This window comes from Chrysoperla carnea, chromosome 2 (genome assembly GCF_905475395.1).
Source record: "Chrysoperla carnea chromosome 2, inChrCarn1.1, whole genome shotgun sequence".
In the NCBI taxonomy this organism is placed as follows: domain Eukaryota; kingdom Metazoa; phylum Arthropoda; class Insecta; order Neuroptera; family Chrysopidae; genus Chrysoperla; species Chrysoperla carnea.
This window is the reverse complement of record NC_058338.1, coordinates 54138132-54152552: the sequence shown is the minus strand read 5'-3', so window position 1 is coordinate 54152552 and position 14421 is coordinate 54138132. Positions and strand designations below refer to the sequence as shown.

Sequence of the window (14421 nt, the reverse complement as noted above, 5' to 3'; positions counted from 1 at the left end):
TGAAAAACTTTAACATTAATTTGGGAAATTAACCGATGAAGCCGCGAGTACAGCTAGTACATATTTGCTACACAACTTGTATATAAATTATTAATGTCTTAATAATAATTTAAATGTAGTGAGAAACCGCATTGCAAATGAATTATTAGTGTATGATGATAGTTCTTCGTATTCATGCACAGGTCGACTTCACATGAACTTCGTGAAAATCATTAAACCATGCGACTCACTAGACATTCGTTATATAAATTTTAATTCTTCTATAATTTTTTTGTATTCTTTGTTAATACTACCATTTTTATTCTATCTCTAACGGTTTACAAGATCCAATTGACCAATGTTGTTCATTTACAAACTCAATCCGACTTTTTACGCCTTGAACATCGTTTTCGTTTTTGAGTTATGGTGTTTACGGACGGACAAACGCAAAAGGAATAATTAGGTGATTTTAGAGATACCTATACCAAAATTTTGTTCGTTTTATCAATATTTCTATAAGCGTTACAAACTTGCGACTGTAATAAGTATACCTTGATATATATTTCATATATACAGGGTATCATAATTATTTCCAATTTTTGTTAATTTTAACTTCCGAACCAAAAAAAGGGATGTAATTAGTTTGATCGCTATGTGTGTCTGTCTGTCTGTGGCATCGTAGCGCCTAAACGAATTAACCGATTTGGATTTTTTTGTTTCGTTTGAATAGTATTTTAATTAGGAATGTTCTTAGCTATGTTTCAAGTGTGAGTTTAGGGTTCCGTACCCAGAACAACTAAAAATTAGGCGATGATCCTCAAAATCGGTTCAATTTGAAGAAGGTTCTAAAGAAAATGGTAATTTAATGGAAAGTGTTCTTAGACACGTTTCAAGTGCGGGTTTAGGGTTCTGTACCCGAGAAATGTCTCGGAGGTTTTTTAATTTTTGAAAATTGCCCTTATGTTTCTGTGGTGTTAAAATTATATATTTCGACACACAAAAAACTGCTGTTCGATTTTGAATCAAATTAATTCGATAAAAATGATTTACTTGGCCAGAAGTAGGTAGAAAATTTTTATAAACGAAAAATAGCTGTTTTGTCTAAGATGATGGTTGATTTTGTTGAGCATTATGGCGCTGAAATCTTGAAAAATCCAATATTTTACAAACTCATCATCTAACTTTCGAATATTAAACATAACTTCTTTCTATATTCTATGTACAAAAATATAGGTATACAAAATCTAAATCCATTTGTTATTGTTTCTTTTTCAAGGTAGTAATTTTTTTATATCTATACGACAAATGACTTTATTTGCATATAAAATCAAACATACAAACAAATCACGAATGTATTTAGAGGAGTGACTTCACAGAGATTTGACCACAATGTCATTTAACACTCACTCACTCTCAGTTAAAGTATGACTAATATACCTGTTAATAATGTGTGTGTTTAATCAGTAATTAAAGTAAATAAATAAATGAAATAATGAATCATTCATTAATCCACAGTTATGTAAATTTTATTTAATAAAATTTATTTATTGCTGTCAAAACGCACCTACGCAAATCAAATCTTGCAACATAAATAAAATTATTTTAAGGTAAACAAAGTTGATCAAGTATGAAACAAATTTTTTGACAAGGGTTCATACATAGCTTATTTCATATTAAACTGAATATATCCTATCAAAATTGTTATTGTGTAATTAAAATTTTCGAAAAAAAAATTACTTAATTATATTTTCTTCATTAATTTGACAGAAAAGTTTGAGCAAAACTGAAAAGAAAAATTTTGGAATTCTGACCGCATTTCTTAAAATTAATTTTTTTAAATCGATTTTCGACACAATTAGTAATTTTTACAGTTATGTTTTAAATAACTGTAAAGTATAGTAATAATATCTACAAGGGTGAACAAAGTCATATCTTATAAGCTTTAAGCTTACACTTTTTTTGAAAATTTTTTTTCTAGCACAATTATGAACTAGAAAGTAAATTTTTATTAATAAGAGCTAGAAATATTTAACATTATTGAACACTTTTCAGTCTTATATGCATAACTTATATTCAAATCCGTGGAATTTAAGGGAACCAAGGAATGGCAGATGCGGGCAGATACCCCCACCATAGAGCATCAAAAAAATTGAATCAAATAAGTTTCGCCTACTCTTGCTGACGTTAATTCGTCAACTAACCTAAATTATTTTATATATTTAATAATAATAATAATGGAATTTAACCTCCGTTTCTCTGACATATACGCCTATAACAGAGACCACCCACATCATTAAGTGTTTATCTTTATTTTATTTAACTTACATACATATTTACAATTACATTTTGATGTGGGTGGAGTCGGTAACTTCGTTCTTATCCAAGCGACGACAATGTGTCCCCATTAATTTTATAATTGTTTACACTGCCGCTGCCTGGATTCGAACCCGCAACCTATGTCTAAGTAGACAAGTGGTCAAAGACTAACGCCTTTGACTGCTTGACCACTTAGGCTCTAATTACTTTATTTAAAAAAATCCGACAAGACGAAAGACTACTTATCTCGTGGAAGTAACAAAAGGATAAAAATTGGTCCCCTTTTGTCTTCTTTTAACTAACAGTAGCCCTTAAAATTTGTATCTTACAATTCATATTCTGTACTTTTAACTTGTCCTAATGAGGATGGGGCTTAGTTTGAATACCTAGTTATATCGATCTAAAGGAAAACACTAAACATTTTGTCGCTTGTCGTATCTGTCACTAACTAATGTTCAATGAAAGACTCACTGAGCTTCAGTAGGCGAGGAATGGCAACTCATATTAGGTCCCCTGTGTAATACTTACTTTTCTTTCATCATTTTTTTACATACTCGTTAATTCTCATGCACATCCAGAAACCGTTTTAGAAAACTTACGTTATCAATACAATAACTTTACCATGAATTTTTTATTTATTATTTGCGTGGTAGCTAACTTAAGATAGTAATACCAGTAGGCCGATTTAGATCCCTTTACATTTTGTAGTCAGGAAAATCGCCGTAGGTATAGTGAAAGAGTTTAGAATAATGAGCAACATTGGCGAAGCGATTGTGCCATTTTATTTGCGGGGAAATTCCAATAAATATTTTTCTGATGTGATTAGTTAGTAAGTTATTAAGGTTTGAATGAAATGGTTCTATTAGCTCGATAAAAAATATCGTACAAATTCTTTAAAAAGTTTTCAAGTTTTTTTATAATTATTATCAAATAAATACCTACACCTAAAAGGACACCAAATTCATGCCTCACCGGAGATGCTTAGATGAGTAAGACAGGGGCTGCCCTAGGTCACCGGTTTGCTACGGCATTTTTAAATTTTCTTAACGTTTCCGTTCTCTTACATATTCTTCACGTCGCTTCCACCATAATCTTACCTCGTAGAGTTTTTCGAATAGAAAATAGATATTTTACAACGATGAAGAATAGCAGAATAGCTTGTACTTTCTTCTTCATAAAAATAAAATCTAACCTCTTAGAATGGGCAAAGCCTCTTTCAAAATTTAGTGACATTAACCTCGAAATTAAAAATAATATTGTCAACGGAAAATTTTCTCATTGATGCGGAATGCTGAATATGTTGTCTCCAAGTTAACTCCAAAACAACTATTCTGTAAAAAAAAAAAACTATAGTAGTGGGTGTTATTGTCTTATTTGTAGGCTTCCTGAAACAAATAATTATCAAAAATCAACTGATAATCGATTTGAATATCCATAAATTAAAATTGAAAGTAAATTATATATGGAGCTCCTCCTTCCCATGCAGTATTGAAAAAATAATTCAAACGAAAATTTCTGATTTATAATAGATTTAACCTAATACTTTTCCGTGTATCTGTCTAGAATTATCTCAAAAAACAAAAACATAACTTTTTTTATTTTCGGAAGATGATATAAATATTAGTTTTCTACATATGATTTTAAGAACAGGCAGAGTTAACAAGTTTTATTTAATTTTTTGATTTTAAGAACATAAATAATATAGAAACATGTACAAAAAACTATGCCAAAATAAAATATAGCTAAGGTTTGTTTAGTTCGTGAGTTTTTACCGCATCTTTCTGTTTCTATATCTGTCTGTGGCTAAATATTCCACATCACCTTTGTTGTTAATAAATCATAAAACAGATATAATAACTTCTAAAAAGAATGTTTTTTTTCAAAAACTTCTATAAGTATTAATTAAAACACTCAATTACAAGTATACGGTTGGAATTTAAACAACTAACTTGGTATTGGGGAAATCATTTTGCCATGCGATAACCCGTGCTTTCAATAAAACTACGATAACAGGCTTAAACAGTGTTTCAACAGGCGTCGAATAAATATATGGATATTAAGAAACCATAGTAACTTAAAACAACACTGTTCAAAACTATGTATGACTTCTCTAATAAAAAATCACATACCCATTTAATGATCTAGTCGTATTCCATGGACTACTGCTGTTTTTCTAAATTTTTGTTTGCTTATCACTGAATCACTGTCTGACGTCAATTGTGCTTTTGTCTTTAATATTAAATAAAAATTCATCGTTAATTATTGTTACCCCTCCCCCTTTCACATAAAATGTATAATATACGTCATTGCAGATGTTTTTCTATTAATAAATTTTCTAATATATACAAAAAATGAAAACACTATTAAGATAATGAAAATATAATTAGTAAAATAACATGTTTTAGTAAAAAAAAAAAACAACAAACCTAATTAAATTAATAATTTTAATTATTAAAAAATGTAAATATATACCACAAAATAGAGATAAAAAATTGGTTGACCTAGTCAAGTCAATTATGTGAATTTGAATTACTAAGGTTGGTTCTTATATTCAAATGTATGTTGTATTCATTTACAGAAAATATCATTTAATTAAAAACTAAATCATAATTTTATTTTTATTTAATTACTATATTAGTCGAGGATTTGTTGCTATACGAATGCAGAAAACTGTCCACCAATATTTTTCCTTCAGATCATAGAAAATAAGAAATAAACATAGGGGAACATAATATGTTGTCGATTCGGAATATTGCCAGTTTACCCCAACAATCTTATTAGGAGTGTAAAAATATCTGTAAAAATTGAATTTTCAATTGGTTTCTTGACGCAATTAAAACGTTTTTGAGATATCATATCGCAAAAGTAAACAAATTAATTTTGCTACAACCTTTCATTTGTCGTAAGTGCAAGTTTTGTCCACTGTAATCAATGGCTCGTCTTTGGTCGCAAACCGTCGTCGTCTCGGACGCTTTTTGACCAGCAAAAATGAGCCAAAATTACAAGGTACAGAGTTGAGATTTTAAGTAGGAACGCCCAGCACATTTACAGCCATTCGGTAAGCAGGAGCAGAGTTATCATGCTGAAAACTCTAGCTGCTTGGGCACCCATTTTAGTCGCTTGGTTTTCAGCTCGCATGTAACTTGAGGTAATGCAGGCAAATTTGAGTTTATCGAAAGTGAGGCAAATGTTTCAGCTATATCGTTAACAGATTTCTGCTAATAGCTTTCTAAGATAATGTATGCAATCTTCTATTTCAATGTATTAATCATACATTTCTTATTATTAACTATCAGCTAATAACAGCAAGCATGAGCAAATGGAACCCACTATCAGGAATTGTATGCCCTCCGGGATTTATATTATTTGAAAGGTATTGATCGTAACCTTGAAATATGAACGTGATGGGATTTTTAACATATCAAAGAAGTTATTACGCCACTGGGCAATTGCGATACGACTAATACCTTGTTAGAGACTATTTTATTTGTTACGGACTAATTTTTATTAACTAACCATTTTCGAACGACCATTTACGAAAATCATCATACCATATTTTTTCGAAGCTTCCAAACACCGGACATACTTACATTCATAAAACGGTGTCCTTGCGGCGGCATGGCTACTTAGGACAGTCGGAAAAGTATGGCATGACCGCTGTAACCATCATTTCTCTTTTATTGATTATATATCTCGACCTATTATAACCAAGGTCAGCATTTTTATAACAAACTAGCTTTTTCCCACGGCTTCGCTCGTGATTTTGATTCATTTTAATGTATTCCATAAATTAATCGTTGATTCATTTAGAGAACCAATTTTAAAGACTTATAAAACCAACTTTACTTACATCACGTTTGAAAACAACGTGTCATTCGTCCATGGAGTTTGCTGTGCTCCTTTAAAGAATGAAATGAAAAAGTGATACAGTATACTTTTCTCTCAATTGCTTCTGCTAATGATTCATTTAGTGAATCATTGATTCATTTGGAGATTCAATCTTTATCTCACTTATTTCCTCTATTTACTGCAATATACACAATGTTAAAGATACACAAAATGTTGTTTGAAGACCCAAATGCTACTCTTCAACCCGCTTGTCTTCACCTAGTCCGCCGCCCCCTAAAGGTCAGCTTTACTTACATCCCTTTGCATACATGCATACGTTCATCTATATTTGTCTATAAAATTACTAACATGGGTTTTCCATCTACAAAATTCGCACTCCTTTTTTACCCCTTAAGGGGTGAATTATGGAAAATTATATTCTTATCGGATGCCTTTGCATACAAAGAACACATTCTCCAAGTTTCAGGTCTCTACGATCAGCGGTTTAGGCTGTGCAATGATCCGTCAGTCATTCAGGACAAAGAATTTTATAGATATAGATGTCTTGATATTTTGCTCCAGTGTCTCCACACCTATGACAATTTAAAACACACGGTACATATACATTAATTTTATTACCAATCCTTTTCATTAAAAATATATTATTTAAATGATTTATTATTTAAAAGCATGACTGGGAAATTTATGTTCATATTTCCATGGATAAAATGACCCGTAAATATTAAAATTCAGTTAACATGCCCTAATTTATTTATTTTTTCATTTAAACTGTAAATATATTGTTTCTATGAAAACTATAAAACTATGAAGCTAAAATATTAATTAATTCCTTTGTAAGAATTTACTTACCTAAATATTGAAAACTAATATTAGTTTTAAATATATATGGAAGAGTATTGTACCTAAGTATGTATTTTTTTGAGAGAATTTTAATAATTTTTACAACATCAATGGTAGAAGGCTGTAATGTAAATTGAAACATATTCTAATTTACTTTGGTATGTTATTTTAATCCAAAAAATGGTGGTACACCTTTCAAACTTTACCTTCTTAAAATTTAACTTTATGTTTAAAACTGGAACATGGCATAACAAAATATTCACCAATAAGAGGTACAGCACTTTATCCTTTATACACTTTTAGAAATGTATCCAAACTATATAATATTTCGATATATTTTATATATGTTAACTTTAAGCATATTACAGTAGAATCTCGATAAGTTAAAAACCAATCGAAATTGAGTTTTTAACTTACTGAGAGTTTAAGTTAAGGAGATTTTAATTGTTCATATTTTTACTTAGGCAGGTTTAATTAAGTTCTGTTCTGTGTATATACCATTCGTTTTATTTACATCTTGGCATAGGCATCTCCCAAGAGTATGGCAGAGAACTTGCGCTAAGCAATGCGTGTAATAGGTGTTGTATGTATTGTATGTTTCTTGCAAGTGCTGTCTCTTCGATTTCCTTTAATCTGTACGAAGATTTTGCTGTGTGTGCTGGGTACATTCAACTCACAGCATGAAAACATGCCTATAACACCTCTTTCTTCTTTGCATTGCTTATTGTATGCGTACGTACTCTCTCATACTCGTGAGAGATGTACTATGACGAGATGTAAATTAAACAACCAGTATATTATTATTTATTATACACACAAGGGCTAGGTTAAATTATGAATAAAAATACAGATGCTTTAACTTACTGAGGTAGTCAAAACATTACTTAAAGCATGAGTAAGCACAAATTATTCGATTTAGTTATAGAGGCTTTGTATTTTAAGTAAAAGAGATTTATGGTTACCAGGGGAAGCGAACAAAAAAATGTATTCATGTATATAAGTTTTTACGTTATCGAGGTTCTACTGTAAATCCAACTAAATGTAAATACCATGACAGGAAATATCCCGGATATATGAAGTCATTTTGTCATGTATTTATATAAACTGCAATAGTGGAAAATTCATTTCAAACAGCAAGTAACATTTACCATACAAAAGTGTATTTCATAGAAGTACTTATTTACATTAAAATACAAACTGCATCTTCATATACTACTCATATGATGTTAAAGACTTAAGTATTCTTCAATTAATTACAAATATTTAATCAAAACGAAAAATGTTAATTCTAAAGGCACATGTCTTATACGGATATTAAATTCAATCAGGTTCAATTAAAACCCCCCTATAATTCATAACTGTCGATTATAAGGCGAACACTTTAAATTAGAAAAGCTCGTTGTTCTTTATAAAAACGTAAACATTTTTTGTTTGAAACATTTTCTTGTAAGCCGAATTGTTTAGTCAGTTATATGATACCCTATAAGTAAAAGAATACCCTATAAGACCCTATAAGAAACTACATATCATATATATTTTGCGCGTTTAATCGCATTCATTCAATTTGAACAAAAATGGTCTTAATAGAAAAGCAAACCACTTTTATTGGAAATTTTTTTTTCGAAGAGTGCCTCCGCAGAAGACATTCGAGAAAACAATTTTTGGGTAAAATTTTTCAGTCCGTTTTTGCCTTAACTGTACGATTTGCGGAAAATGTTTCTAACAAATATGTTACCTTTTTAATCAATAACAATTTTCTAATTTAAAGTCTTCATCTATCTATTACCAGGCGTGGAATATAACGAGCTTTCCATTGAGCCTGAAAATCGAGATCAAGTTCTGGTAATTACGATTGAAATTTTTTACCTACATTCTCTACTAGCCTTCTATTCAACACTGTAAATAACTACCTACACCGTGCAGGTATAATTAAACAATGTTTGTAACCATCGGATCTTTGAACCTTTTGTACTTGATATAAAATTGATTTTTCTTCAAAATATCCAACGAAATATTTATTGCGTTTTATTCATCCATATTTACAAACAGCTTTGAATCTTTTTAAATAAAATATTATTTTTTGCTATTATTCAATTTTCGACAAAACATTTGTATATTTATTAACCAGTCGAACAAATCTTTTAAGTTGCAATATCAACTTGATGTAATTAATTCCCCTATATGATACCGAAATACCGGTGCAAGGAACAGTTGAACCGCTAGAAATTGCTGTTAGAAAATAATGAGATGTTATTATTGTAAAATATATGCATAATATAAAATGAACTTATTAAAAAGAATTCTAAATACTACAAATTCGAAAGGTTCAAGAGGTTATTCATTATCCTCTTCCTTAATATTATTGAATCAACAAAATTTTATTATTAAAACTTCAAAAATTTTCGACGTTATGAATTATTTCAAATATTGGACTTAAGTTTTGCCTAATAAACAGCATTGATTTTCACTATAGAACGCGGTTGTATGAAATGTCCTGATCATGTAATCTTTACAGTGATAATAAATTCTCATACTCGTTCATTTCGATAAATATATTAGGCAAGGATTTTCATCTTATCCTGGATAAAATTCAAAACCACAACGAATTATGTAACATTTAATATGTATGAAAATTTAATACATATTCAACAAAGAACAAGAATACAATTAAGCGTATTGGCAGTAAGCAAAGTAGGTGGAGAGGACAGTTAAATCAACCACAGCGCTGTTATCTTATAAAATTTGCAAAAAATCATATGTTTTATTTAAAGTATGACTAATTTCCAATTGTTTACATGTAAATGGTGTACTACCTAAATGGCAAATACAAATTATTAAAAAATGAAAACATACAATTGACTGAGTTAATTGTTGAAATACCACGTAGACAGTGTTGATAACGTAATCTTTTGTTTTTTTACGTCATGTAGGTAAAGAAAGATAGTTAATCTTAGATAGTCCAGTCGTGTATGTATAGCTCGACTATGGTGTCACACACACATAACTGATATTCCCATATAATACATACCTACTAATCATTGTTCGAACCTAATTTGCGAAATGAAGTTTACGAAGTTGAAGTTGTTAATTTTTTTATAAGGAATATTTATCTTTAAACTTTTGTTCTCTCTCTAACGGTTAACAAGACTCAATTGACATATGTTGCTCATATACAAACTCGGCCTCACTTTTTACGCCCTGAGCACGCTATACAAATTTCAGCTTGATATTTCTTATTGCTTTTGAGGTATCGTGTTTACGATCAGATGGGCAGACAGACATTCAAACGAACAACCGGAAATGGATTTTATTAACACCTATACCAAAATTTTGTTCGTAGCATCAATGTTGTTAAGCGATATTGTTACAAACTTGGGACTAAACTTAGTTCACCTTGATATATTTCATATATACATGGTATAATATCCAATAATTAAACTTGTTGCCTCAGAAATTGTGAAAATAAGAGACAAAATTGCGTACCTAAAAATAAAATTTTTAATGTAAATTAACATAATTGCTTATTTTTTTCGTTACTAAAGTAACTTATTTTGTCGTTATTTTGTCGTTAAAGTAATTTCATGAAATAAAACTCATGCACGGAACGAATAGGTATTCAATACGAATACACGTTTTAATATTACAATATTAGAAATGTCTGTATATATTATTCTATAGAAAATTACACAAACGTTCATAATTGTTTGAATTGTATAACAATATCAAAAAATACTCGGTAACAGCCAATTAGACCTTTGCATTTAAAATAATTTTTAATGTTGATTCGCTTTTTTTCAAATAACATCTTAAAAAGCTATTCTAGCTTGTAAAAAAATGTCAAATATGAAATTATAATGTTAATATATAGCGTACTTCATTAAAAACAAACATATTTTAGCTAAAAAATTTAGGCACCAAAAAAATCCTTCTTTTTCGACCTACTAAATGTTGAAAGTGAAAACACCTTTTCTTGTTTACAAAACTAATATCTAAAAAATATTTCAATAGATTTTAATCAAATATTCAGTTTATTGCCAGCTAGTCGTGGTTTAGATTAATTACAATTGAATACAGTAAAGACGTACTCGCGGAGCAATATTCGAATTTCACAGCACTGAAATAAAATTATTGTATTTATCGGCCCTGAATTTACTGTATTTAATTAAAATTTTGTAAAAAATTATGTGCTGTCTTATTGTGAAAACGGTAATCGGAAAAAAAGACCAGGAATAAATAGATTGAGAAAATACGAAAGTCCAAAAATTTTATAAAACCGGAGTATTGTTGTAATTAAGAGTTGGTTAGGTTGAGTTTGTCGACTGTAGAGGAGTTGGTTGGATTCTGAAGTTTTTAGCCCTTATGTTTTTAAATGGGACACTATTGCAGAAATTTTTTTCGGTGTATTTTTTCCGGGTCTATTTTAAGGGCCTTCTTTAAGTTATTGAGACCTAGTGACAATTTTGCGTCATGGGTCTTTACAGATGGAACCGCGAAGACCTTTTTGGGTGATCAAGTTTATCATCGATCCGCGAGGGTATTTTGTGGAAGATCAAATCAAGCTTCAACCCGGGCACACCTTTTTTATCGGTCGAACGTATCTTCCAATTGCGGAAACCTCACTCGCTGCAATTTATGAACCCCATAAAATACAGAATCCTGGGAAAAAATGCACAATAAGAAAGAGGGGCAGATGATTCTACTCACCCATATATTCAATTAATATTATCCTTTGGCTGGTATCCTATCAAAAAAATTTATATAACCAAGCAAAATATAAATGTCATTATAGTGAAGATAATAATGCATGTTAGATATTATATTGGATACATTCAAAACCTATACATTTATGGATGTAACAACAGTGTCAGTCACCCTTCGGCCCCATTTTTATACGTATAGTTATAGATAGGTTATTATGTCGCCATAAAAGGTATATTTACCCCAATAGTTATATTACATCTTTTGTAATATTATTACCATTGTTATAAATATATATTATTTACTTTTAACATTATTATTAGTTCTAGAAAGATATTTTGAATATTGGATAATTCTAATAAACTAAAATAATATTAGGTACTTATTATCCATAAATATTTCTAAATAGGTATATTCTAAAATTTAATATATCTAAGAATTTTTAATACATATTTCCAAAAATATGTTTTCCAAAAATCACGCTTTCTTCATCATATTTACAAGTACAAAACAATGATGAATAGCCCTTACGGTGCTAAATTTTTAGATATGCACGATCAGAATAGATAAGCTTATAGTGAAACGAGTCATAATTGTTCTCTAATAATATACCTACCCCCAGAGGCTTCCTACTAACAGAACTTGTTATCAAAATACAAACTTTCCAATGCTCTCCGTGTTAATGATAAGAATTATATAAATTTCCATGGTAATTGTATAAAGACTATTCTTAATCAGTACACAATTTAAAATTTGCGGAAACTTTCTTCGGATATTGAACAATTGAACTGTTTTTTCTTTATAATTAATTGAAAAAACTCACTGGCAACGTTAAAAATATTTTCTTACAAAGATAATAATGCCAAGCAAATTCAATCTTGTTCTATAAAATACGTTTAAAGTTAGAATTTTCAACAAAGTCGTATTTTTTGGAGCTTTTATTCCCAGATTTGTGATAAAGATGGCCATCTTGTATAAAATGCTATTTCAAACCTCAATATCTCGAAAACTTTTGGTATCATACAAAGTTATTATAATTAATTTTTATAAACTTTTTTTTCAAAATAAGATGCAAACCCCAACAATTTAAGCATGAAAAAATTTTGTTTGGCTAATATACCAGTAGAAGATCCTGAATTTCGCTAAAATTACACGCTTTCACTTGGGAATTATACTACACTTTATCAATAGGGAAACTATAATTATTATTATTATACCTAATATTATTTAAGCCCGTATTGTATTGTTTGTTTGTTTTGTTTGTTTTTTTTTTTTGTTTTTTTTTCCTTAGTTTAGAATAAATGTATTCATGTTCAAATGATAATCACTCCTCTGTTTCCCTCCAAAAAAAGAGTATTTTATTTCGAATATAGAAACTCAGTAATATATATCTCTCCTATAAATTATTAACTAAAAATAAAATGTAAAAAAAGTATCCGCCCCCGGGTGGGCTCGAACCACCAACCTTTCGGTTAACAGCCGAACGCGCTAGCCAATTGCGCCACGGAGGCTTGTTAAAAATCATGAAAATTTTTAATGATTTTCAATGCGACATTATAAATTTAAATCAAAGGTAATAAGTAAGAAGTGTATTGATTTACATATATTTTATATTGAATTTCTTAGTAATCAGAGATTTTCATAAAGTATGTTATTTGTTGTAAAATAAGAGTTAAATATAGTCGTCAATATTCATTACATTTCATTAAAATATTTATTAAAATTATAAGATACATACAGCTAACATTAATTATTTAGGCAGTATACGAATTAAATAATTGAAAACATAAAAGTAAGTTATATTTGGTAAACCGAATAACTAAAGCTTAAAATATTAAATTTTGTATCATTTTTTTCCTTTATAAACATAATAATTAAGTTTCATTATTAATAACTAATACAGTAAAACCCAAATGCCTACCATCGTACCTCAATATCTTGAATTCCTTGATAACTCGATTTTTTTAAATATTCTCCATTTTTCTATTTTAAAAGTAAAAACCTTGATTATACAGTTGAACCTCGATTAAAGTCCTGTCCCAAAAACTATAGTTTAGAAACGTTTTTTTAAGTTCTAGTTACTAAACTTGGTACCCCTCTTGTGGTGCCCTTTCAAAAACAATGTTGTTGTTTTCATAAACGTACTTGGGGCTCCTTTGTAGGGCGCTATTTCGGAGGCACAGTGGATAACTGCTTCTTTGTCACCCCTTAAATGCCCCACTGAAGATTATATAGGCATTTGAAAGATTCATATTCTTTCGCGGTGGAGTACTACCATGGTCGCTCACTAACGGTCATATAACAAGAAGTTGCATATTTAGAATCTCCTTGTGGGAGATTTGAGCTGGCGTCGAGGTTCAACTGTATTAGTTAAAAAAATGATTGATCAAATATGTCTTATCTATAGTTTTCCTTGTATATAATTAATTATTAATTACAAAAACTAGATGTAACATGATATTATTATTAACTTCAATAACTCAAAAAAACTCGGTAACTTTTTATGGAATACTTTTTAACAAACTATTTCCATTTGACTGTTGTCATATGTTTCCAGTTTTGAGAATGTTTAAAAGTTAACAGGAATTATATAACTTCATAATGAATAGTTTTAATATCCGGTATATTAAAACCTATCGAGCACAAAAAGTTTAAAAAAATTAAAAAATATTACTTTTATATTATCTGCTTTTCTATCTTTTACCAAATTTTTAGTCCTGTTAAATATCCCATATTTGG

General features: G+C 29.5%; 1 non-coding gene across 1 annotated transcript; it reads right to left on the bottom strand.

Annotated features, from left to right (window-relative positions):
• Positions 1 to 13119: 13119 nt before the first annotated feature.
• Positions 13120 to 13193, bottom strand: Trnan-guu. Its single transcript has one exon. It is a non-coding gene; the product is annotated as a tRNA-Asn (tRNA).
• Between the last annotated feature and the right edge of the window lie 1228 nt (positions 13194 to 14421).